The following is a 24484-nucleotide window of genomic DNA, read 5'->3' on the forward strand; positions in this document are numbered from 1 at the left end:
ACCTCCAGGGCTCAAATGATCCTCCCTCCCATCTCGGCCTCCCAAAGTGCTGGGATTACAGATGTGAGCCACTGCACCTGGCAAGAAACTTTTCCATTAAAACACAATGCTCTGAAAGGTTTGTTGCAGGTGACGCATTCCTTGTATTCAGCAAGGGCGGTATATCTGCAGTGTCTTCTTCCTGGGCCCACACTCTGTGAAGGTCAATCTCATACTCAACCCAATGTGCTGAGAAACAGGAGAGTGACTGATATAACCAACTTACTTGAGCATATTTACCTGAAACAGTATTAAAAAAAAAAAAAAAACTGAGCATATCTTATGGCAAGAATCTCATGCTTTAAAACTTTAAACTGTATCCCTATGCAAATTACTGACAATATATGTTTTAACATCAGCATTGTAATTTCAACCTTAGGTATAGGGTTTCCAAGTGCTGTGGAACTGCTTTGATACCTTATAGTTTCCAATTCTAGTTACAAACATAACATGCCTTTATAGTTCTCAGCACTCCTTCAATCTGTAGATTGGAATTCTAATTCCTTTAAATTTCATGTTGAGTTCTCACTTTCTCTGCAGCTACTATAGCTACTCTGAGTTGATGTAATTCAAAGTCTCTTTAAAAGAAGCTAGGGCATTTCTCTGTTATGCAATTCCTTCCGTTGCATTGGAGAAACACCGAGTAATGCAGCCACATTGGGAAAGGCTGTCATTCCCAAATCTAAGTATCCTTTTATGGGGCCTACTGAAAAAAAAAATGCCCGTACCTTTTTTCCACTGAATTGCTTTGAACACATGCTGCTGCTGTTGTTGAACTCACTGCTTTTAAGTACACGAATATTAAGTTTCCGAGTTGTGGGCAGGAAGACCCCCCTGATGACTTACAACCCTTCTCAGATCCCATGACCCTACTGCCCCCACCATCAGATCCCACAGCAGCAGACTTCGGTGATGCCGTGAGATCCAGGGGTGCCTTGGAACAGTTTGCCTCTCCCTCTGTGCCCTGCCCAGCCCTGCGGGCCACGCGTGTGCGTGTAGCACAGTTCATTCTTCTGAGGACATGTTCCAGAATTACTGGAGTCTCCTGAATGCTGAGATGAATAGACTGGGTGAGCTTTAGGTGCTGCACCTGTCCTTCAAAATGAAACCAAACGGAGGCCCCCGGAGTCTCCCCAGGAAATAGGGACTGAGGACGCATTCCATCTAGGTTATGCTTTCACCCCTGCAGCCCCTAGTCTGCCCTCCTGTCCTCAGAAACATCTCAGTCCTTGTGAAATTGGTGAAATCGGTGGTTCTCATCTTCTATTTCTTGAACACACGCCTTGTTTCCACCCATCGGTTATGGTTGGAGAAGCATTTCAAGAAAACACCTGTTAGGGCTTTTTGTATGTGTTAAGCCTCTGTGCTGGTATGCGTGAGAATCATCCAGAAGGTTTGTTAAAACACAGAGTGCTGGGTCTCCTCCCTGGAGTTTCGAGTGTGCAGGTCTGGAATAGAGATCAAGAATCTGCATTTCTAACATGTTCTGAGCTGCTAGTCCCAGTACTATGCTCAGCCAACCAGCCCTCCAGACTGATATGCAATGAGCCCTGCGGCTCTACACGGTATCTTGATGAAGAAAATGTTATTTAAATCATGCTCTAAAACAACGATTGGATTTCAATGCAATGACAGAAAACTTTTTCATCAAGATGTCTGTGAATGAAATACTGATTTTAACAGGCTGCCCATTTTCAACAGCATAAAATCACGCATTCAAAACCATGATGAACCCCTTAAATTTTAGGATTGAGTTGCACTTCCTCACCCACATTTTGTGAAAAACAACACCCGCAAGAGGCCTAAACAGGTCGATCGGAACTAAGAAAACTTAAGGAAGTATTCGCACATTTTGATGTGTTTATTAATTTGGGATGCGCGAAGGCTCTGAATGGAGAAAGCCGTCAATGCCTGCACTGCTCTTGTCCTGTTCTTTATGTTCGGCGGGGTGACAGCTTTAAGATGAAGGAGGAACATAAAGGGTTTCATCACAGGAAATACAACTATTGCTTTATTCAAACATTTAAAAAATAAATACAATAAATCAGGGTTTTTTTCCCCCTTTCCAAGTATTAAATACAGACGTACTGTATGCATATGAAATTTTTGATTAAAATGTCTTTCACCAGTCTGTCTCTTTAATTAAATAAAACCTCTCTGGTATTAATCAAGGCACAAAGAATTTATACCCCAAATCCAGATTAATTAAAAGCCTGGGAGCTTGATGAGCAGGCTGTATAAAGACAAAAATAAATCAATCCAAACATGATATTTATGAATATGGACGGTTTGTGAGCAAAATATAAATAATTTAGAGAGAATAATATACATCAGTTATAGGATAGGATTATTTTATATTCTAGAATGAGTTTAAATGTAAATTTGAACCCACATTTTGGACTAAGGTTTCTGTTTTTAACATTTATTGTTCATTACTAACTGATGATAGCTCTTAGTGGTTAATCTCTCACAAATCCTGAAGCTTTTAAGCACCTGCTCAACTGTGCCAGGAAGGGAGTCTCATGTGGCACTTTCTGTCTTTTGTGCAGAGTTTGGTTTAATTTTGCTTCGAATTACCAATATATCCCCCAATGGAGCAGTCTTAGTGCCTTAGCAAGGGTCATGAGGCCCAGTCATACAGAATTTAAAATAGATATGTTTGACTCGTTAGTGTTTTTCAAATATACTCATATACATATATATATATATATATATATTAGTCCTTAGCTACTTTTTAAAGGACAATGATATCAATATATTTGATCACCTTTAAAACTAAAATATACAATTTCTGCTAATGCACATATAGAAATGGCCTCATACTGTACATCACCTGATTCTCACTAAAGCTCTGCAAATGAGCAAGGCCAAATTTTGAACTAGGATATTCTGACTATAAATCTAAGATTTTCCCTATTAGAACCATATGTCATATATCAAATCAGGGAAAAATAATCTTATTCAATTGCTGATCTCAGTTAGAATGGAGGAAGACCCCTAACTATTTGAAATTCTGTTTCCCTTGGAAAACATTCTGGCTGAGAATAAACTCCCATTAAATTTACATCCTTCACCTCCTCTTTTCCATTCCCTTTCTCCCCTCTCTTTCTTGTCTTCTGCCCTTTTATCCTCACCACACCCATCTTTCTGCTTATTTCTATTTTTCGGTCATATTTGCAGAAGAGACTAGTGATACAACCTTTGTATATAAATGGAAATGAGACTTAATAAGGTGGTGATTCTAATCAGCTGGGGACAAGATGGGTGATTCAGAAAAGATTGTGGGTCTCCGTTTAGGCAAGAATGGGAGACCTCGCTAAATACAATGTTCAAAGTAAATTTCAGGGTCATTAGTGAATACCATAAACACTGTAGAGGAAAATATTAAAGAATATTCTACAACACTGTGCCTTGGAAGGCCTTATTAAGTCAGGTACCCTAGAACAAATGACTCACAGATTTGATCTTGGCTAATAATCACAAACCAATTGCACCCACAAGCATACCTCAACACATGTATACAGCCAACTTTGTGTCAAAAAATACACAGCAACAGGTAGTGCTTGGAAGAGACCCTGACACATGTGGTGTTAGTTATTGTCATAATGATCAGCATCATTTTTATTACTATAAAAAAGTAGGTGAATCACTTTAAGGGATTTAATGGTATTAGTCTGTTCTCACACCACTAATAAAGAAATACCAGAGACTGGGTAATTTATAAAGGAAAGAGGTTTAATTGACTCACAGTTCCACAGGGCTGGGGAGGCCTCACAATCATGGTGGAAGAGCAAGGGAAGTCTTACATGGTTGCAGGCAAGAGAGCCTGTGCAGGGGAACTTCTCTTTATAAAACCATCAGATCTCATGAGACTTATTCACAATCATGAGAACGGCACAGGAAAGATCCACCCCCATGATTCAGTTGCCTCCCACTGGGTCCCCCCTGTGACATGTGGGAATTGTGGGAGCTACAATTTAAGATGAGATTTGGGTGGGGACACAGCCAAAACATATCAAATAACAATATCAAAGTCAACTTAATATTTGTAGTACTTTTCGCCATTTGTTACTGATGTCCTTACTGATCTCAGTTTTAAAGAGTTCTAAATGATTTAGTCAAACGGTATTACTGTGAAATGTATGGAACTAAACACTTTTCTGTTTAGCTACAGTACAATTTGGCAATATTTGAGATTTTTGAAAAATTATATATCAATAATTTTTGTTATGGTAGTATACTAATTAACAATTACTCATAGTTTATAAAAATAATGGATTTGACAATGTGATAATTCTCTCTGTTGAAATGGTTTAAATGATAATAATTGCATGTCCAGATTTAAGCAAAAAGCAGTAATCAATGTTGCTAAAAGGTTCTCAAATTTGCATGGCAAAGCCCTCATCAGAATGTTGAAATTGCTTTTCTCCAAAAAATAGCAGAAAACCCTGGAGAAGCCACAGTTTCAATTTAACCCTTGATCAACGACGTGCACTAAAACTAATTGGCATGAGATTTACAGCATTTAAAAAGTGAAAAATGTATCATAGCGGGAAAAAGGATTCTGTCCTTTTTTTGTTTGTTAATATGTGCAAAACATGATCCATTGATTGATAGCAATGAGTTTGTAAAAGCATTTGGGGGTTGTATTGGTTTTTCTTCCTAATTTTGCTGAATGGCTGTTTTCAGGTTTTCCTTTAGCCTCTAGGGATGTAGTGTTAGAAAGGCGATTTTTTTGGATCATGTTGTTTATCTTCTAGTGGGAAAGACTCATCATCAACCAGCTGTAAACAAAAGAAACACTTATCAAAGTGATGAGGATGAGGGAGGAAATTAAACAGAACAAGAGAAATAGTGATGGTGAGGAGAAGAAGTTTGCTCTTAAATGAGGCAACCAGGGAAGGCTTCCCAGAAGAGGCAGTTCCTCAAACGTAAGCCATCAGGAAGAAAAGCAATATTCTCAGCTTCTCTTAGTCCTTGCATTGTTAACATTTCTGGTTTTTTTCCCCCGTGAGCGTTTTGGTCAATAACTTTCTTCACTTCTAAATACTGTTGTTTTGTGTTTTTACTTTTCCTGTAAAATATACATTTAAAGAATTAACTAATTATAGTAGGCTATCTGTATAATCACCATAACCTGGTATCATCATTCTGATGGTTTAAAGACTTTTGGAGCAAGATTTTGTGTCTTGTTCTACACCGAATAAAAACTATGCAGTTGCAGGTGCACCCACACAATGCACACAGTTTCTAATATTGGTGATCCTTCACTTCTGAAACCATATGGAATAAGAACAAAATGACTCCTCTCATAAAAAAAGTGTCTAACATATTAAAAGTATTTTTTAAAAGATTTCCAATTTGTAAAGAATGGAAAGGTTTGTGGTTGACCCATGCGCTTTCATTCGATCCTCTGCCCTTTCCTCTCGATGGTTCTCACCTTCCATGTCTCCTGGGAACAGAGCCTGTAACATTATTCAGCACACCTTCTGTTGAGCAGAGAACCTGACTTCAAGAAATGCACAACGGCTTGCCCTGGCAAAAACCCAATTGTGAGCTGCAAAGGAGGACTCTTTGATAGCACGCCCTTCTGTCTCTCTTTGAAGGCTGTTCTCAGTTGAGAAAACATTGAAACGTGAATGATAGATATGTTTGTGAGTATTTTTAACACAGCCTTAATACTCACATATGCCATTATTTCTGCAGATAATGAGCGCCATTCCTCACAGCTGGGAAGATCATGGGTGTCATTAACGCTGTTCTTACACACTAAATTGGTTTGTTCCTGTACCCCTATCAAAGATGGGATGCTAAAAATTGTTTATCTCTAGAGACTGGATCAGGAATACAGAAAAGTTCCTGAAATAGGAAAAGCCTTGATTTGCACAGATCAATTTGCTTTATAAATGTTCCTTCTCTCACTCCAGAAGAAAGTAGACTCTTGCATGTTGAACATAAAATCATCTTGGCTCCAACATGATAGAGCAAAAAAAGTTCTGAACCTGCAACGTACATATTTACAGGTTATAGTAAATCCAGGTTTCCCACCTCAATGACATTTGTTTAGACATCTGCATGTACCAGCTGGTAATGGTTAGTTTGCTTCCTATCAATTCTGATTTTGAATTAGGCTTGTTAATAAGGATGGATGGAAAGCAGGTGTGGTAGTCTCTGAGCAGTTATTGGCATGTAATTGCTTCAGGCTATTGTTTTAAGCAGTTTCCATTTGTACATTGTTCCAAAGACAGCTGCCAGTAGCAGCTCGGCGAGGATTGCACAACTATTCCATGTAAGATCCAGTGACAGATCTAAATTAGTCATGAAAATCCTCCAGATCTGGCTTTTAAAACAGAAATGTTAATAGTGAACACAGAGATTATAACAGCTGAACTGATGAAAAGCGAAAAAAAATAAAACACTGTCTTTTCAGGCATTTGAAAGATGTAGCTCTACATTTGTAGGCCAACTGCTTAGATTAAAAATCTCAAAGATTCACTACATTTTGCAGCAAAATCAAAAGTAAAATGCAGCTGGGCACAGTGGCTGACGCCTGTAATCCCAGCACTTTGGGAGGCTGGGGTGGGTATATCACTTGAGGTCAGGCGGTCTAGACCAGCCTGGCCAACATGGTGAAACCCTGTCTCTACTAAAAATATTAAAATTAGCTGAGCGTGGTGCTGCATACCTGTAATCCCAGCTCCTCAGAAGGCTGAGGCAGGAAAATCGCTTGAACCCGGGAGGTGGAGTTTGCAGTGAGCTGAGATCACGTCACTGCACTCCAACGTGGGCAACAGAGCAAGACTCTGTCTCAAAAAAAAAAAAATAAAATAAAAAAAGAGAGAAAGTGTAACCAAGATTAAAATGTATCCTAGAACATTGCTTCTGAAATGTTTTTTAAATTATTACAAATATTTTAACTCGGTGATGAAACCGTGGTATACCAAGGTCGCCAAGGATCACAACTATCACGTGTTCTTCTAAGTCAACACAAATTAGTAAAATAAGTTGAAACGCTGTTAAATGAAATTTTCAACATGAAATTTATGCCTGTTGCATATTATTTGGAAAAAAATGTAGCAGGATAATCAGTTTGGGGTTTGTGAGCATGTTGAGTATCCAGATATTTTATCACCTGCTTGAAAATAGCACAATGGGCAATAATTGCATTTTAGGTTTTAAAAAGGAATAGATTGAAGTCTTGGTGCTGTTGCCTTGATTTTCAAAGACAATTTTGAACATGGAGTTATAAGAGAAGGCTTTTTTGAAATCCCTTTTTGGCTGCAAGGAACCCAGAAGTCAGAGTCAGCTTGCTTTATTCTAGCACCCCTGGCCACAAATGTGTCTCTCTGTTTCTGCCAAGTTAATGTCTTTATTCTGGGATTCCAAAACACGGCCTAGTGCCTTCAAGGTTATGTTGGTTGAGTTTGAGTGTGAGTTTTAGAAATGAAGTTCCTTGGCCAGCAGATCCTGTATTTGTCGAGGGCTGTAATAATTGCTTTAAAAACACTGGGAAATGCCAGACTTGCAAGGATGAAGGTGGTCGCAGCTTGGCCAGGCAGAGAGCTGCAGATATGGCACGGATTGGCATCTGTGTGTACTTCACGTCCAAGAGTGCAGTTGACCAGGGTGCTCTGATGCTGGGTGCAGACCACCAACTATCCAGGTATTTGTACCTGTTCTTTGCAACAGGCTGCAATGTGGGTCAATTTCCAATGCTTAAAAATCAATTCTAATATGGTATATTTGCTTCCAATATTATCAAAATATTCAGAGAGTATCTTAAGAAGTACTGCCTGCAGCACTGAGATGTTTGAATTTTTTGATGTTAAATTATTCTCTCACATATATTAACTTATAATTAAAACTACAGGGAAAACTTTTTTTAGCAAAAAATATCAAAGCAAAAGTAAATACTCTTTCTTTTTATGAAAGAAACTATATACCAGATTACCATTGGAACTTGCAGGCTATTTCAAACATTCTTGGGTGGAATCCTTGGATGCTCATGAGAACCACTGACGTATGGTGTAGAGAACAGAGGCTGTGCAGGTGCATAGACCTCGATTGGATTTTAGGTGTCATCTTCTACATGTTGGACTTTAAATAACTCAATTTACTTCCCTAAGCCACTATTCCATACTTGTAAAGGTAACATGCATATCAATTTTTGTGAGATGATTTATGAGTATATTAAAATATACTGGAAACTTACGTTAGATATTTTGCTAAGCACTTCACGTTTCTCCATGTAATTCATACAAAATCTGTGATTCCCATACTATGCTTCTTTTTCATTTTGCAGGTAAGAATCTAGAAACTGAGGCTTCAAGACATTAGGTGTTTTGCCTAGTCCTGAAGCCAGTCTGCAGATGTCTGCACCAGGTCACCTCATCTGCTTGGTAAGACAAGCTGGTAAGCAAAGCACATGCTACCTAATGCCACATGTCACAGAGTGTCTGTTCTGTGAAACCTACATGTTTAGCTTTCAGAAATGGCTATTTCTAATGTATTAGATTGGTGCAAAAGTCATTGCAGTTTTTGCCATTAAAAGTAATGGCCGGCTGGGTGTGGTGGCTCACGCCTGTCATCCCAGCACTTTGGGAGGCTGAGGCGAGAGGATCACGAGGTCAGGAGATCGAGACGATCCTGGCTAACACGGTGAAACCCCATCTCTATTAAAAATACAAAAAAAAAAAAAAAATTAGCCGGGCATGATGGCGGGCACCTGTAGTCCCAGCTACTTGGGAGGCTGAGGCAGGACAATGGCGTGAACCCAGGAGGCAGAGCTTGCAGTGAGCTGAGATCATGCCACTGCACTCCAGCCTAGGTGACAGAGTGAGACTCTGTCAAAAAAAAAAAAAAAAAAAAAAAAGGCCAAAACCGCAATGACTTTTGCACCAATCTATTTCTGCAGCCCATTAGTGGCTAGTGAACTAGATTAAGGTGTTTACCAACAAACAAAATAAATAGTATTACCTTCAAACCAGTGTGTAAAAGTTTTGTATGCTTTCTCCATCTTCATCCACATTTTTCTTATTTGGTACCTTCTAAAAAATGCTGCAGGGAGCTAACAGATGATGGAATAAGCAAACCAGTAATAAACTGGAATTAACCCAAATCTTAGGAACAGATTAAGACATTTCAGTGAATACTTGAACCTGTGGCTATAATTTGATATCATGTGAACATTATTTCCTCGTATTCTTCAGTATTAAATTGTTGTTAGTTCATGAGGTGACATGAACCGTGCGGACCCCTCAGTATTGGGCAAAATGGCAGGAGTGCCAGTGAATTTGAGTGACAGCTTTCTGACGAGACCGCCGAGTCACTGATGTCTACTTTTCTGATGAGATAAGTTGGGTCAAAGCTGTCCTTACTCAGAACACGCTGGTGGTTTTCCTGTTTCTTTGTTTCAAAACTTCAATTTGTGCTACTGAAGAATACGTCAGAATATTTATTCTGAAAAAAGGACATTAAAATTGAATTCACTTTGGGTTTCGGTTAATACAATTTCATCAAAACTCTGCTTTCAGACTTTGGTGAAGTTGGTCTTGGAACTGGATGGGCAGAGACTACAGATGCCATAAAGCAGGGTCCTTGTGGAACCTGCAAATCAGCTACCTCAACCACGCCCTGGCTGTTGGTCGGTCAGCAATGACCCAGACCTTCTGCTCTGACAGGGGCTCCTCTGGTGCCAGAATTCGGTGAAAGAATTGAGCACGGTACGGATTGCAGAGCGCTTGCCAGAGGTCAGCAAGTTCCAAACCTGTCTTTTTAAGGCAGTCCTGAGGCTTTAATGCGATGCTGTATAGAAAACAACTTATGAGTCAGATCTCCGCTTCTTCAAAAGTTAGTCTTTAAATACAATTCCCAAATAATTATCTTAGAGACTTGTTTTCTGTCGTTTTGTTGCTATTCAAAGAAAATAATACAGAAACATATTTTTATACTGAAATGAAAGTTTATGATGCATCACATATATTACAAATTACAAAAAAGTTGAAGAAATTAATAATATGTCTTATTTCATAAACTGCCTTTATTTTATGAGTGAAAATGCAATTTCAGGAGAAGTAAGAGTCAGCACGAGCCTTCTTAGTTCTTTGAATGAATCATGTGTAAATATTAATTTTCTAGACTAATGGGCTCAGTTTTCTTCATTCCCCTGGGCTAGTTGACTTCTGACTTGGATCTTTTAAATTTACTATGTCCAAAACTAAAGTATTGATCCCAGACACCAACTCTCTTCTCCCTTGCTCTCTTGTGTCTTAGCAAATGGCAAAAACGTTGTTGTTCAGAGAATGGCGAGGGTTCATGTTCTTTTTCTCACATACCCTGCTTCAAACATTGGCAAATTGGAGCGTGTCTTGGTCTATTGAGATGCTAGAACCGAGTATCGCAGACAGGAAGCTACAACGGCAGGGGTCTATTGTTCACAGCTCTGGAGGCTGGAGGTCCAAGATCAAGATGCAGGTGGATTCAGGGTCCGTGCAGGGCCGGCTTCTTGGTCCATGGATGGCACTTTCTCCGTGTCCCTCACATGGCAGAACAGGGGAGAGAACTCTTTGGGGCATCTTTTCATGAAGGCACCAATCCCTTGAGTTTTCTGCAATCACGAACTCATCTAATCCTCATTACCCCCCAAAGTCCCCATCTCCAAAATGCCATCACATCGGGGATTAGGATTCAACAAACAGACTTGGCGGGAAGAAAAGCCTCCGGTCCACCGAGTCCATAGCTGAGCGACTCTGTGGTAAGAAGGCAGCCAGATCCCTAACCATTCTCATGACTGCTGCAGGAACCACCCAGTTCAAACCAGCACCCAGCCTCTCTGACTGCCACACTGTCCTAACCTCTAACCTTATTCCCCAGTCAGTTCTCTCTAGGGTGCTTTTAAAGGCAAGTCAGACTATGTCATTCCTCAGCTCCAAATCTGGAGGTTCCCATCAGAAGCAGAATAAAAATGAAATACTACAGCCTAAGTGGCAGTGATTCATGAATCTCACCCCAGTCACAAACTAGAATCAGTCTAGGGAAGCCTGTGAAAAATATAGATGCTAATTACCAAGCACGAATGAATTCAATCAGAACCCCGAGTCATGGCACTTGGACACTGATATTTTTAAAAGCTCCTCGGGAGATGCAAATACAGAACAAAGGATGGAGTCCTCTGCCCTGGGTGATTCACACGAGGTTCCCGCAGTCCCTGCCCTCTGCTTTTCTTCCCACTCCTCTTCCTTTCCTTGCTTCCTTCCTTCCTTCCTTCCTTCCTTCCTTCCTTCCTTCCTTCCTTCCCTTACTTTCCTTCCTTCCTTCCTTCCTTCCTCCCTCCCTCCCCTCCTTCCTTCCCTCCCTCACTTCGCTTCCTCCTTCCTTCAATCCTCCTTTCCTCTCTTCTTCTCTCCTTTCTTCCTTCCTTTCTCCATCCCTCCCTCCCTCCCTCTTTTCCTTCCTCTTTTCCTCCCTCTCTTCCTCCCTTCCCTCCCTCCTTTCCTTCTTTCCTTCCTTCCTCCCTCCTTCCTTTCCCTTCCTTCCTTCCTTCCTTACCTTCCTCCTTCCTTCAATCATCCCTTCCTTCCTTCCTTCTTTTCCTTCCTTCCTTTCCTTCCTCCCTCCCCTCCCCTCCCTTTCCCCTTCCTTCCTTCCTTCCTTCCTTCCTTCCTTCCTTCCTTCACCTTAACACAAAGCAAGCATGCTTACTCTCTCTGTCTTTCCTCTGCCTGGGATACTCTTGCCCCACAAGTCTTCATATTTTGCTCACAATCTGTATTTTTACCATGATTTTATCAGTGAGTGTTCCTTATCTATCACACACACAAAAATTGAATTTTTTGCACCTATTGTCTATCTCCTTGCCATAGTATATTTTTCTTTTAAGAAATCATTACCGTTAGAAACTCTATAAATATTCCTCTATGTGATTGATTTCTGTCACTGTCTGCTGGAATGTAAACTCCAATAGAAGCAGGAACCTTGTCAATGCTGTTCACTGTTCTATGCCGAGAGCTTGGAAAAAGGCCTGGCATGTTACAAGAGCTCATGATCATTTATTTAATGAATGGATTAATTCCACGAGCCTCAGAGCAAAGCACAGAGCAATCCCTGGGCTCCAAAAGCTTTTGTGCAAATTAGGAAATGGGGCCATTTTGGGGATGGAAGTCCCAGAGCTTGACACACTGGTTGTGTGCTCAATTTGATTTCCTCCAATATAATTTGTTATTAACTTTGATTTACATTTTTAGGGTTTCAAACATAGATGGAAAGTCTGAGAATACCAAAAGGAACTAGAGCATGTATTTTACCCAAATCCATCAATTTTTATATTTTTCCTCACTTGTTCTCTCTCCATCTCTGCTCTATCTATCTATCTATCTATCATCTATCTATCATCTATCTCTATCTCTCCCCTCTCATCATACACACACACACACACACACACACACACATACACACATGTGACTAATATATTTGATTTTATATATATATATATATATATATATATATATACATATAGATGATTTTTTGTCTGAGTTATTTGATGTTAAGTTGGAGGCATGTTTCCTCTTTATTCCATTAATAAAATAAAAGATACTCTCTTTTATAAACCAAAGCATCATCAAAATAAAGCATGTTCACTTCGATTGAATATTATTATGTAAATCACAGCTCCTTATCACACCCCACCCATGGTCCCCGTACCACACTTTATGGAAAGTTTTCCTGGTTTGTGGTGCCCTCTGGCTCAGGCTGGTGTGGCCCTGCCTCCTCTCCTCCTTCCTTCTCTTTCTGGGCTGTGACCCGTTTGGAGTGCATGTGTGACTTTATAAGGCATCCTTCCATTTAGGTTTTTCTGTTGTTGCTTTACAATCGGATATTTGTGGCAGGAAGTCTGCTGTGGTGGGGTGAACCCCTAGTCTCCTGCTCAGGGGGGTGTTCATGGCTGGAGTCCCCCACCCTGGTGATGTGGACTTCAGGTATCTGATCGTGCCATTGTCTGCCAGGCTTCTCCACTGGAAACTCGCTCTTCTTGTATCCTGAAATCCATGCATAATCCATAGGATGATACACTGAGACTGCAAAAGCTTTGGTCAAAGTGCACCTCTCAGCCTTTGGGCCTCCCTAGAGCAGACGAGGGTCGTCCACTTTCATGCCCACCTGGACTTGGCATGTTGAGTACACACCGTGATGTGGTGGAGATGAAACTGGCAGCAGAGGCCGAGAACATTGAGAAGGAGTTTAGAGTTGAAAACTAATCAATGCAGAAGCTGGAGCAGCCCACTTAATTCTTCTGTCTCCTCCTTTCTCATCTGTCAAAGAGTTCATGGGCAATGGGTTGGAATGCGGACAGCAGGAGGCTCATATTTTCTTTAATATAGATACAAATGGATGCATATAAAATATTTGGAGTTATTTCTAGGTATATGGATTAGAACATACACATACATTTTCTTGTGCTGCAGGCTGAGAATGCTCCAGTAACAAGGAGCACAACTGGAACCCTGATCATGAATTTTTTTTAACACATTTCTCTTTTTTTTTTCTTTTTTCGAGACAGGGTCTCACTCTGTTGCATAGGATGGAGTGCAGGGGTGCAATCTTGGCTCACTGCAACCTCCGTCTTCCAAGTAGCTTGGCCCAAAGATGTGCACCACCACACCAGGCTAATTTTTGTATTTTTAGTAGAGACAGGGTCTTGCCATGTTGGCCAGGCTGATCTCAAACTCCAGGCCTCAAGTGATCCACCTGCCTTGGCCTCCCAAAGTGCTGGGATTACAGGCATGAGCCACAGCGCCCAGCTATAATCGTGGATTTGAATACTGTTCTCCAATAAAAGAAACCAGGATCCTTAGAGAAGTGGCTGACCCTAGGACAGGGGCAGGGAACAAACCACATGAGCCTGGAGCACCTTGTAGTGCCAAAAAGTAGTGTGTACCCCCAAAACAAAACAAAACAAAAAAATTTCCAGACACAAAACAACAATGAGATTATATCAGAGGGACACGGGCCCCAGCATAAAAGCTCTCAGTGGTCAAATCTGGAAAATTTGAACAACAAAATAAATAAAATCATATTGGAATATAACCCAAAGTCTAACATCAGTATTCACAAGTCCACAGTGATACAGGTAAATGATTGATCATATAAATAAATAAACAAGATCAATTTATAGGTCTCTATTTATTGATTGAAAAATAGATCTCCCATACAAAAGAATTCTAAGTAGTTCCCAAAGATATTTCACCCTCAAGGAGACAGAGGACAACTTTCCATTCCTGAAGTGTGAGATTCTCACATCGACTTACTTTTAAACAGCAAAAGGGGGACAAGGAGAAAGAGAAAGAAAAAGAACCACTTTAAGTGGAGAAACGTGACAAACACAACCTGAGGCCGGGATCAAGATCAACCCCAACAACGCTAAGTCTCTTTAGTATTGCCCTTGATGTGCCGTGATGAGAACAGGCTTTGCCTCTGTGGTCTTCCTCCCAAATGTCTTTAGCTCCCGCCTAGTTATGAGAAAGACGTTAGAAAAGCTCCATTTGAGTGACAATCCACCAAGCACCTGATCAGTCTCCCCCAAAACTGTCAATGTCATCAAAAGAAGGAAAGTCTGAGAATCTGTGATAGCCAAGAACAGCCTCGGAGACATGTCAGCTCAAAGTCACCCAGTGTCCTTCAGGGATCCCGAGACAGAGAGGTGACATGGGGGACAAAAATGAGGAAACAAGAATACAATATGAGCTTTAGTAAAGATGAACACATCCATAATGGTTCCCTAGTGGCAAATATACCCTAATAACACATTATCAATAACACAAACTGGATACAGAGTGCATGGGAACCCTCTGGAGTATCTTAAACATTTTCTGTGAATTTAAAACTATTCTAAAATTAAAGGTTACTGAAAAACATGGGTCATATAGACAGAGCACTTTTTTAAATAATTTCAACTTTTATTTTAGATTCTGAGGGTACATGTGCAGGTTGTTACATGGGTATATTGTGTGATGCTGAGAGTTGCGGTACAACCCCAGGTAGAGAGCATAGTGCCCAATAACTAGTTGTTTTTTTTATATACTTTAAGTTCTAGGGTACATGTGTACAATGTGCAGGTTTGTTACATATGTATACATGTGCCATGTTGGTGTGGACAGAGCACATTTTTGTATAAACAAACCTGAGTCAGACCACGTCTTATGAATTAACCCATACTGCACATTAAAAACTTTACTGGGTATGCTGGCATCATTAATTCATGACAGGTTACCACAGAGAAGAAATTCCCTTGTCCTATACAGATGATCAGGTAGAAAAACACAAAAATGTCAGGGTGGCAGCAACATATTTGGTTTCCCTGATGGAGCTGTATCTGAACAGTCAATCCCAGGCAGCAGTAACCAACACTCCAAGATATTTCTTATGCTACACTTTGAGTCCCAGAGAAAGACTGAATGCCTTTGAGGGATGAAAACCTAACACATGGGCACACAGCAGAAGATGAAGGATGACAGCCCAACCTCGGAGCACGATGGGTCTTCAGAATGACTCCCTCCCGACACCGGGTGAAGCAGAGTCAATTACTTTTATAATTGCTGCCCCACTAATGCCGATGTCCTAATGAGATCAAAACCATTACACTTTCCTTTCATCTGTTCCTGCATTCTCGGAAGTGGGGGGTAAGAGGTATTTGTTTGCCATCAGAAACTCTTAGCAAATTAAAAGGATCTTGATAATGAGATAAATAAAAGCTTCTCCTAAATGTAGGCGGCTGTGGTTTGCTTTTTTTCCATTTACGTTCCATTGGAAGGGAGAGAAGCCTGGTTGTTCATATTTTGTCTACAAGGATTGAGGAACCCCTCTGCCATTTCCGGTCACTGTTTTTCTGGAAGTCTGATGGAAATAAAGGATTGAGTCTCTCAAATTCAAAGCAGTTTGACCTTCTCTTCTGTGGTATGGATGTGCCACATTTAAAGACCAGGACCAGCCCAATGGCAAATATGTGCATTTAGCAGGCTCCTCTGTCTTAACTATGTGTTCTATGTGCAATGGAGTTTACAACGTGAAATGATGAGCTATGTAGATTTCAGCAAATTATGAGCAGGTAGTTTCTGGCTGGACGCCATCAACGTTTTTTTTTTTTTAAAAAAGGGTGTGATTCTTTTAACTCACATGTTGCATTTGGGGAAACTTAATTCTATGCTTTAAAACAGAATGAATTATTCTCACTTACAAATACCTTCAAAATCATCCAGGGGTATTTAAAGTATTGTTTCAGAGTTCACCTTGACTTGATCCACAACTGATTTTGAACGCTGCTTCAAAACTGAAATGCAGAAAGGAAGTAGGAAAGACTGGTTGTCATTTCAGATTATTTCCTGTAAAAATGCTAATTAAAGCAGTGGGTCAGATCTTGCAGTGTCAAAGAGATGTGCCATTTCCTTTCCTTGGAAACAATAATGTACTCCTGGCTGCTACATAAGTACAAATCTGACAACTGCCAGGAAAGGGCAGAAAAACCACATGCTGACAAGATTCTCACTTGCTCGTATTAGGATGAAGACCCGGGGAGAATATGCCTGTTACTGATGAGAGTGGCTCCACTGCAGTGGCCTCGAATGCTGTTCAATGCTGAGTAGCTCAAGACCTGCCCAGGATTCACATAATCCTTGTGGACCTTATTCACTAATTGGTCGTAAGCGGGAGAAGTGTACATCCCGAAAGAAAGACATAATTTGCGTTCACCTTTTTTTTCCTATGGTAAGACATAAATTTCCCACCAATCTCATATTGCATTTTTTGTTTCCATTTCCAATCATGTTTTCCCACAATTAGTAGATATTAATAGGATCGTGGTTGTATATTAATGATACCCTGTTTTTTTGAATGGTGATAATATTCACCATTCAAATTCACCATTGAATTGGTGATTTTTTTTCTCCTTGAATTGTTCTCTAATATATCTAAAAGGGCATGTTTTTTTTCACTGATATTTAAGATGTTTGCTTACATATTTTCAGAATTATAAGAGTAGAACCATCACAAAACTTATAATATTTATGAGAAATCTGCCTTTCTTACTATTTTCTTCCGTACATCCTATGAATTTTTATGGTCTGATATTCCATTTGTTCAAACTGAATTTATTTTGATAACTGCAAATTACTAAAACCTAATTTTCAGTAATAAGTTATTTCACAAATATTTATTAGTTACACATTAGGGATAGTTGGGCGCTTGGAAGAAGACATGATTCGTCTGAATTGGCTTTAACGACTGAGCCGTCAATGGTCCATTTTCTATGAGAATAATCCTGTTGCTGGCTCATTTTGCGGGCATTGAGAGCTTGGGCTTTTGATAGAATGAGCTAAATGCAGGAATAACATACAGCAGAATGTAACCGACCAGGGCACCAGAGTGGGTGTAGGCTCTGCCAGCCTCCCTGGCAAGCGGGCTGGGTTTTGTGCTCCCTCGGGTCGTTGGTGGCCACAGTTTCAAATCTGCTTGCTGTTTTCTCCTTAGGTGATTTCTCTGTTTACTCATGTTCCTCACACCTTAGAAGGAATTTGCTTGTTTTTGTTTTCTTCTCTTTCATTTACAAGTAGGAGTATTGATCTTACTCTCCTCTTACAGAGCATGCATGATGATGCCGCACAATGAAATGCTGAAATTTGGGAACGTTTTTTAATATGATGTCAAATAAATAGACATGAAAATACAGGGGGGAGTGGGTATGAACATCCTCAAATCATTTCTAGATTTTTACTTTGGTCTTGGCTTGTGTGTGCCCTTCTGCACATTTCAAAAGAGTCCAAAACTTTCTTAAGTTTTAGCGTAAATACCAGATCCCAATAATTTTCTGCATATCTGTAATACAATACTTCAAAATACATTATCATTAATTGTCTATAAATATATCTTTCTTACTATACTGCCCTCCTTAAAGGTAGGAGATACTTCGTATGTATGTATGTATGTATGTATGTATGTATGTATGTATGTATTCCATAGCCCAGCACCTTGCAACATAGCTGATAATCAACACATTAAATGTTGCTCAGTTGGGGATTGTCTTAGAAAGTACTCTGGAAAAGCTAAAATACACTGCCTATTTCACATCATTAATAAATATGTTCACGTTGCTTAACACATTGTTTTGATTGTAGATATGATTTTCCATGGATTCAACACTGTAGATATTAACTGGATTTCTAACATTTTCAAAAGACTTTTGATTATTAAAAATATTGTTTATGCAATTTGGTCAACTTTTCCCACTGCCCACAGGCCATGACTAATTGTACATTTTAAAACAATGACCAAGAGAAGTGGAAGATGTCTGGGAGCAGATGAGCACTTCGTGCACACGGTTTCTGCCACCAACTCCCAAAGGCTTGACCACAAAATTAATAGTGTTTTCTAATTTTTATCTCATTCACACAAACATGCACACAAGTGACAATTCATGCAGAAAGTCAACCAACTCTAATTAGCCATAATTTTATGATGAAGAAACGTAAGGTAAAATAAACATAATAGAAACCAATTAATCAAGAAAATGGACATCCATAATATTCCAGCAAGACTTTATGTAAAATCAACAGTATCTCAAAATACTACACAAAATGGTGAATGATTTGCAAACAATTAAATTTCTAAAATGATAATTAGGCTCCCCTTTAGTCTAAAAGATTTTCATTTATGCATAGATCATTCTTCTGTACAGTGCTGTTCTGACACTGTGCCATTCCTGCACTCAACACCAACTTTGCAACAGGAGTATCAGCCTTATTTTTAATGATGTCCTACATATTTCCCATGCCCCAATCATCCTGGGACATGGTCCATAGGTTCTCTATATCCATATATTTATTCAGGTTTTTTTCTTTGCCTGAAAGTTTTAATCTTGACCACCTTCTCCCTTTCATTTTGTAAAAAGTAAAGTAGAGGTTCCTCTTCAAAGACTTTCCTCCCCATCTAATTAGGAATAAATAATAACTTCTCTTAGAAGCAAAATTTATTCAAACACCTGTGCTAACATTCTTAAATATCTGCTAGCTGTAATAAAGAAATCAATGTACTTTATGTTCTTAGCTTCCAAAATTTAGCCTAAATATTTGCCCTGGCATGCTTATACTGGTTCAAGCAAGCATTAGGTCATAGCCTGTTCCTCTTCCTTATTTGAAGGTGTTTTTACCTTTCTCAGCATTCCACCAGTTACTTCCTCCTTCCTTTGTTCTCCTCTGCCTTTGCCTCTTTTAAAAAGTTCTAAGTTGCTAACCAATCGAGACAAATACAAACGTGAGGTCCCGTTCCAGCCAATGGAAACCGGACACAGCAGTAGGGTGGATGCGTCAGGTTATAACTGACCCTGTCTCCTTTGTTGAGTGTACTCTCGTGGCAAAACTGCTGGCGAGTGTTCCCTTTCTGCAGAAAGTATAAAAATGGGCTTGCTGAGGAAATTAAATTTATGTTCAAGTACTATTTCTTTATGGCACCAGGGAACAAGCATTTCAAACAATTTTCATCTATATTCTTCCAGAACAACATTTATCGATCAAGATTGCCTTAAATAGCACTGCAACACTTTCGTTTATAAAGCTATCATGAAAAATTCTCTATATGATTTGTTCTTTCTTGGGTCACATATCTCCACATGGTTTCTCATTTGCTTCTCACATCCAGTATTTTCCTTGACCTTTTCTAATGAAGCATTAATGTTTGAATGAGTTATATATCCACATGTTTAAAATATAAAAGATACAAATAAATATGCACTGAAAATCCTCATGAGAACACGTGTCCCCCTGCCAGGAAGTCTCTTCTCCAGATAAAATTGATGTTTTTAACTACCTCATATTCTTCCACATGCTTTGTATTTTATGCACATCTAACAAAACATGAAAAGTTAGTATTTTTCTTATGTCTTCACACAAATGGTAGCATATTATACTTTAACTTTGCTTTTGGTTCATTTAACAATGCACATCAGAAAATGTTCTACGTTGGCTGGGCACAGTGGCTCAGTCCTGTAATCTCATCACTTAGGGATGCCGAGGTGTGGGGGAGGGTCACCTGATGTTGGGCGGGGTAGAGGGCACCTGTAATCCCAGCTACTCGGGAGGCTGACGCAGGAGAATTGCTTGAACATGGGAGGTAGAGGTTGCAGTGAGCCACGATCATGCCACTGCACTCAAGCCTGGGTGACAGAGTGAGACTCTATCTCAAAAAATAAAGAAAAAAAAAAGAAAGAAAAAGAAAAAAAAAAGTTCTGTGTTGATAACTTTTTTCTTCACATTTTTGCCACTGAAGAATTTGTAGCTGTCTGCCTGCCTGCATTTATCTATTTATCTGTCTATCATCTATCTACCTATCTCTATCAGTCATCTATCCATCCATCCATCAATCCATCCATACATCAATCTAATCATCCATCTATTCATCCATCCGTTTATCTCATCTCTTTTTCTCTCTATTATCTATTTATTTCTTTATTAGTCTCTTGATTGTCTGCATTTGTTTTATTTTCAATATTTTTCTAGCACAATGTTGCAATGAAAATTCTTATATAAAAATATTTCTATGTAGATGATTGATATATGTGTAAATATATAAGACAAATATCTAGAAGTCAAGTTGCTGGCTCAAGTGGTATTTTCATTTTTCATTAATGTTTTCAGAAAAAATTTGTTTTTTATTAAATTTAAATAAAATGTGTACATGGTGAAAAATTCAAAAGAAATAAAATAGTGAAAATATCAATCTATTTTATAAAGTATTTCTTCAGCCATCTAATTTTCCTTTGTAATACAATTAATGCTAACAGATTATCCTATCCTGTCATAAATATTGTATGCATATATAGACATATATATCTGTACGAGACAGTTTCTTTTATCTTAACATCCCTTTGTTTTCTTCTATATTCTACAGAGATCAGAATGTTTTTGCCACAAAGTTGATTAAAAAATAACCCCAAGTTTCATGGTAACCACTGAAATTCATAGGCACAGTCCAACAGAAGAATTCTGAGATTGAAATAATGGTCCTATTTGTTTTCATCATGACTCTCAGTTGTCTAGGGAGGAAGCACAGTTAGGATACAGGTTTCTGCACTGTTCACGGCCAATAATTTCCATACTTACTCCAGTTTGGACTGATCACCGTCTGCCTGTTGCCTATGGTAGCCATTTTCAAATCCCCTGCACCGCCATCTTGGGTTTCCTCTCTTCTCCTTCCTGTGAGAATCTTCTGTTTTCCCTATACCTTACATATATATATATACTCTTTTTTCTTGATTTATGCCTTCATTTCTGTGAAGCACATCCTCAGGTAGATTCTGGTAATAGATGTATGGGGATTTTTTTTTATTTTTAATTCATTAATAACCGTAGTGTCTTCACCGTATCTTCTCATTTGACTAGGAGTTTGTCTGAATTGTAACTTAGAAGTAATTTTTCTTCAGTGTTATGAAATCATTTCTTCAATGTCTTCTAATCTCTAGTGTTGTTTTTGAGGAATCTAAGGTATTCTAATCCCTATTTTCTGAGGTAAGAACCTCTTCTTTTTGGACTTAATTGAATCCCTCCTTCCCATCTTCTCTCTTATTTTTTTTCTTTCTGAGACTCCTGTTATTACTGTGGTAAGACTTTTAGGATTAGTCCTTGTCCCCTCTCCCTGTGTTCCTGTGTTTTTGCTCTGTCTTCTGGGAGAATTTCCTAACTGTGTCTTCCAAGTTTTTTTTTTTTTTGAGACAGAGTCTAGCTCTGTCGCCAAGGCTGGAGTGCAGTGGCGCTCTTGGCTCACCGCAAGCTCAGCCTCCCTGGTTCATGCCATTCTCCTGCCTCAGCCTCCCAAACAGCTGGGACTATAGGCGCCCACCACCACGCCTGGCTAATTTTTGTATTTTTAGTGGAGATGGCATTTCACCATGTTAGCCAGGATGGTCTGGATCTCCTGACGTCATGATCCGCCCACCTCGGCCTCCCAGTCATGGCTGGGATTACAGGCGTGAGCTGCCATGCCCTGCCTATGTCTTCTGAGTTTTTAATTGAGGTTCCCTGTAATTCTTAGAAGCATGTCCTTATGAGTCACACCCTATTCTTACCTCATGTGTAGAGTAACTTCTGTTGTCTTTCTGAGAATCTTATGATAATATGCTTGACATTCTCTCTCTCTCTCTAGTTGCCCAGGCTGAAGTGCAGTGGCATGACCACGGATCACTGTAGCCTCGACCTCCTGGGCTCATGCAATCCTCCCTCCTCAGTCTCCTGAACAGATGGGACCACAGGCACACACCATACCTGGATCCCGGCTTTTTTTCTTCCTCCTTTAAGCTGTTTACTGGTTTTCTGATTTGTATAAACTTTCTATTTCACATCATAGACTTTCCTCAGGCATCAGGACATCCATAATTCTTTATTTATACATAAAAAGGATGAAATAAGCTGCTATTTGGAAGTTCTGAGCCAGAGATGGGTTTTCTGAACATTGAGCTTGGTCATTAGATGGATTGTTTGCTGTGGAGGACACAATGTCATGTCTTTATTTTTTCTCTTGGGCAGTTGAGATTTTTCATAAACGTGTCATCTCATCTTTGTCTGAAAAGTAGGAATTCATCTAACTGTGCTCTGGGACTAGCTCTGGAAAGACCACTAGCAGCCAGCATCTGGTGTGCAGAGGTTGGTCTGCTTCTCATTTGCAAAATGGCAGCCATGCCCTCAGCCACGGTGGCTTCTCCCTGTCTGAGAACCTCCATGACTCCCTCTCACAGTCAACTTGAGTATGTTGGAGTGAAACAGAACAGGTGCAGCCGCTGGATACCTGGAGACGGCAAAAACAATCTGAGGGCCGAACAGCTTCACAGGAAGAGTCCATGTCCTTGTCCTAGTCAGGGTCCTCCAGAGAAGCAGAAGCAGTAGGATGTGTGTGTGCAGGCATGCATGTGAGTGTGTGTATGTAATAAGGGATTGGCTCTCATGACCATGAAGGAGACCATGTCATCTGCAGTCAGCAACTTGAAGACCCAGGAGAGCCAATGATTTAGGTCCAGTCTGAGTCTGAAGGCCCAAAGACCAGGAGAGCTGAAGGTTTTGTTCTAGTCCAAAGGCTGGCAAACTCAAGACATAAGATCCAGTATTTCAGTTCAAGTCAAAGGCTGAAAAGTGCTGACGTCCCAGTTTAAAGGCCATCAGTTAAAAGAGTTCTCCTTGAATTGGGGAGATGTCAGCCCTTTATTCATATTTAGGTATTCCGCTGGTTAGATGAGGCCCACCTGTATCAGGGAGGCCAACATGCTTTACTCGGTCCGCCAACTTAAATGTTAACTTCATCTAAAAACAGCCACCCTCCAGAATAATGAACGTTTGACCAAATATCCTGTGGCCCAGCCAAGCTGACACATAATTAACCCTCACGGTCTACCTCTTCGATGCAGTCCTATTTTTCATCCCTAATTTCAACAGTACTGGGGGTCTCTGCACCTTTTGAGAATCTGCATTTATTTATTTATGTATTTATTTATTTGTTTTGTTTTCTGAGACAGTCTCACTCTATCACCCCAGCTGGAGTGCAGTGGTGCATGGCTTACTGCAGCCTGACCTCTTAGGCTCAAGTGATGCTCCCACTTCAGCTTCCTAAGTAGCTGGGACCAAAGGCACGTGTCACCACGCCCAGCTATTTTTTTTGTAATTTTTGTAGAGACGGGGTCTCGACATGTTGCCTACGCTGGTTTTGAACTCCTGGGCTCAAGCGATCCACCCACCTTGGCCTTCCGAAGTCCCTGGATTGCAGGTGTGAGCCAACATGCCCAGGACTGAGGATCTGCATTTAAATTAGATTTTTTTCCATCTTTCCTCACCATGAGCTTGCGGTGCCTGTTTGGATCTGTTAGATGAATTTCTACTCTACTGTTTTCTTTACAGATTACAATATTGTTTAATCGCTTTCTGCTCCCCTGATGGTCACCTCTTTGTGGGTTTGCATACTTATTTTTAAATGCCTTTGCCATGGTACTGAGGACTTGGAAGAAGGATCTATTAGACACATTCAATCTATTTCCACTTTCTGAACTCCAAAGTGTCTTTACTTAATAAAAATAGTAACTTGCTCATTCAATGTATGAAGGTTAAATTAAGATTTAATATTATTTTATCTCTGCTGTATGTGCTCAATAGATATTTAATTAATGGAATTTTGTGTATGCACATATCTTAATTAACACAAATAGGTATGAATTATGTGTGCTTACCTCTACCTATAAATATCAATGCATTTGAATATGTGTAATATGTGGTAATATTCTTTTACATAAGTTGGTAAGTGTACCTACCATCATTCCCTTGGAAAACTGAAGGTTAAAATACTATAAAAGATAAGTATGTTTAAGTAGTTATAAGCAAAGTGTATATATATATATATATATGTAGAATAAATATTGTATTTTTCTGTT

At 39.6% G+C, this 24484-nt stretch overlaps 1 long non-coding RNA gene across 2 annotated transcripts; it reads right to left on the reverse strand.

The window, feature by feature from the left end:
* Positions 1 to 1881: 1881 nt before the first annotated feature.
* LOC129491810 (uncharacterized) lies at positions 1882 to 19313 on the reverse strand. 2 transcript variants are annotated; one of them, XR_008660624.1, is made up of 5 exons: positions 19232 to 19313; positions 17423 to 17698; positions 16274 to 16360; positions 9016 to 9106; positions 1882 to 1994 (listed from the first exon to the last, which is right to left on the reverse strand). It is a non-coding gene; the product is annotated as an uncharacterized lncRNA (long non-coding RNA). The 2 variants fall into 2 exon arrangements; XR_010113793.1 differs by lacking the exons at positions 1882 to 1994; positions 9016 to 9106 and having other exon boundaries at positions 16165 to 16360; positions 19116 to 19313.
* Between the last annotated feature and the right edge of the window lie 5171 nt (positions 19314 to 24484).

Source organism: Symphalangus syndactylus, chromosome 10 (assembly GCF_028878055.3).
Source record: "Symphalangus syndactylus isolate Jambi chromosome 10, NHGRI_mSymSyn1-v2.1_pri, whole genome shotgun sequence".
Lineage (NCBI taxonomy): Eukaryota > Metazoa > Chordata > Mammalia > Primates > Hylobatidae > Symphalangus > Symphalangus syndactylus.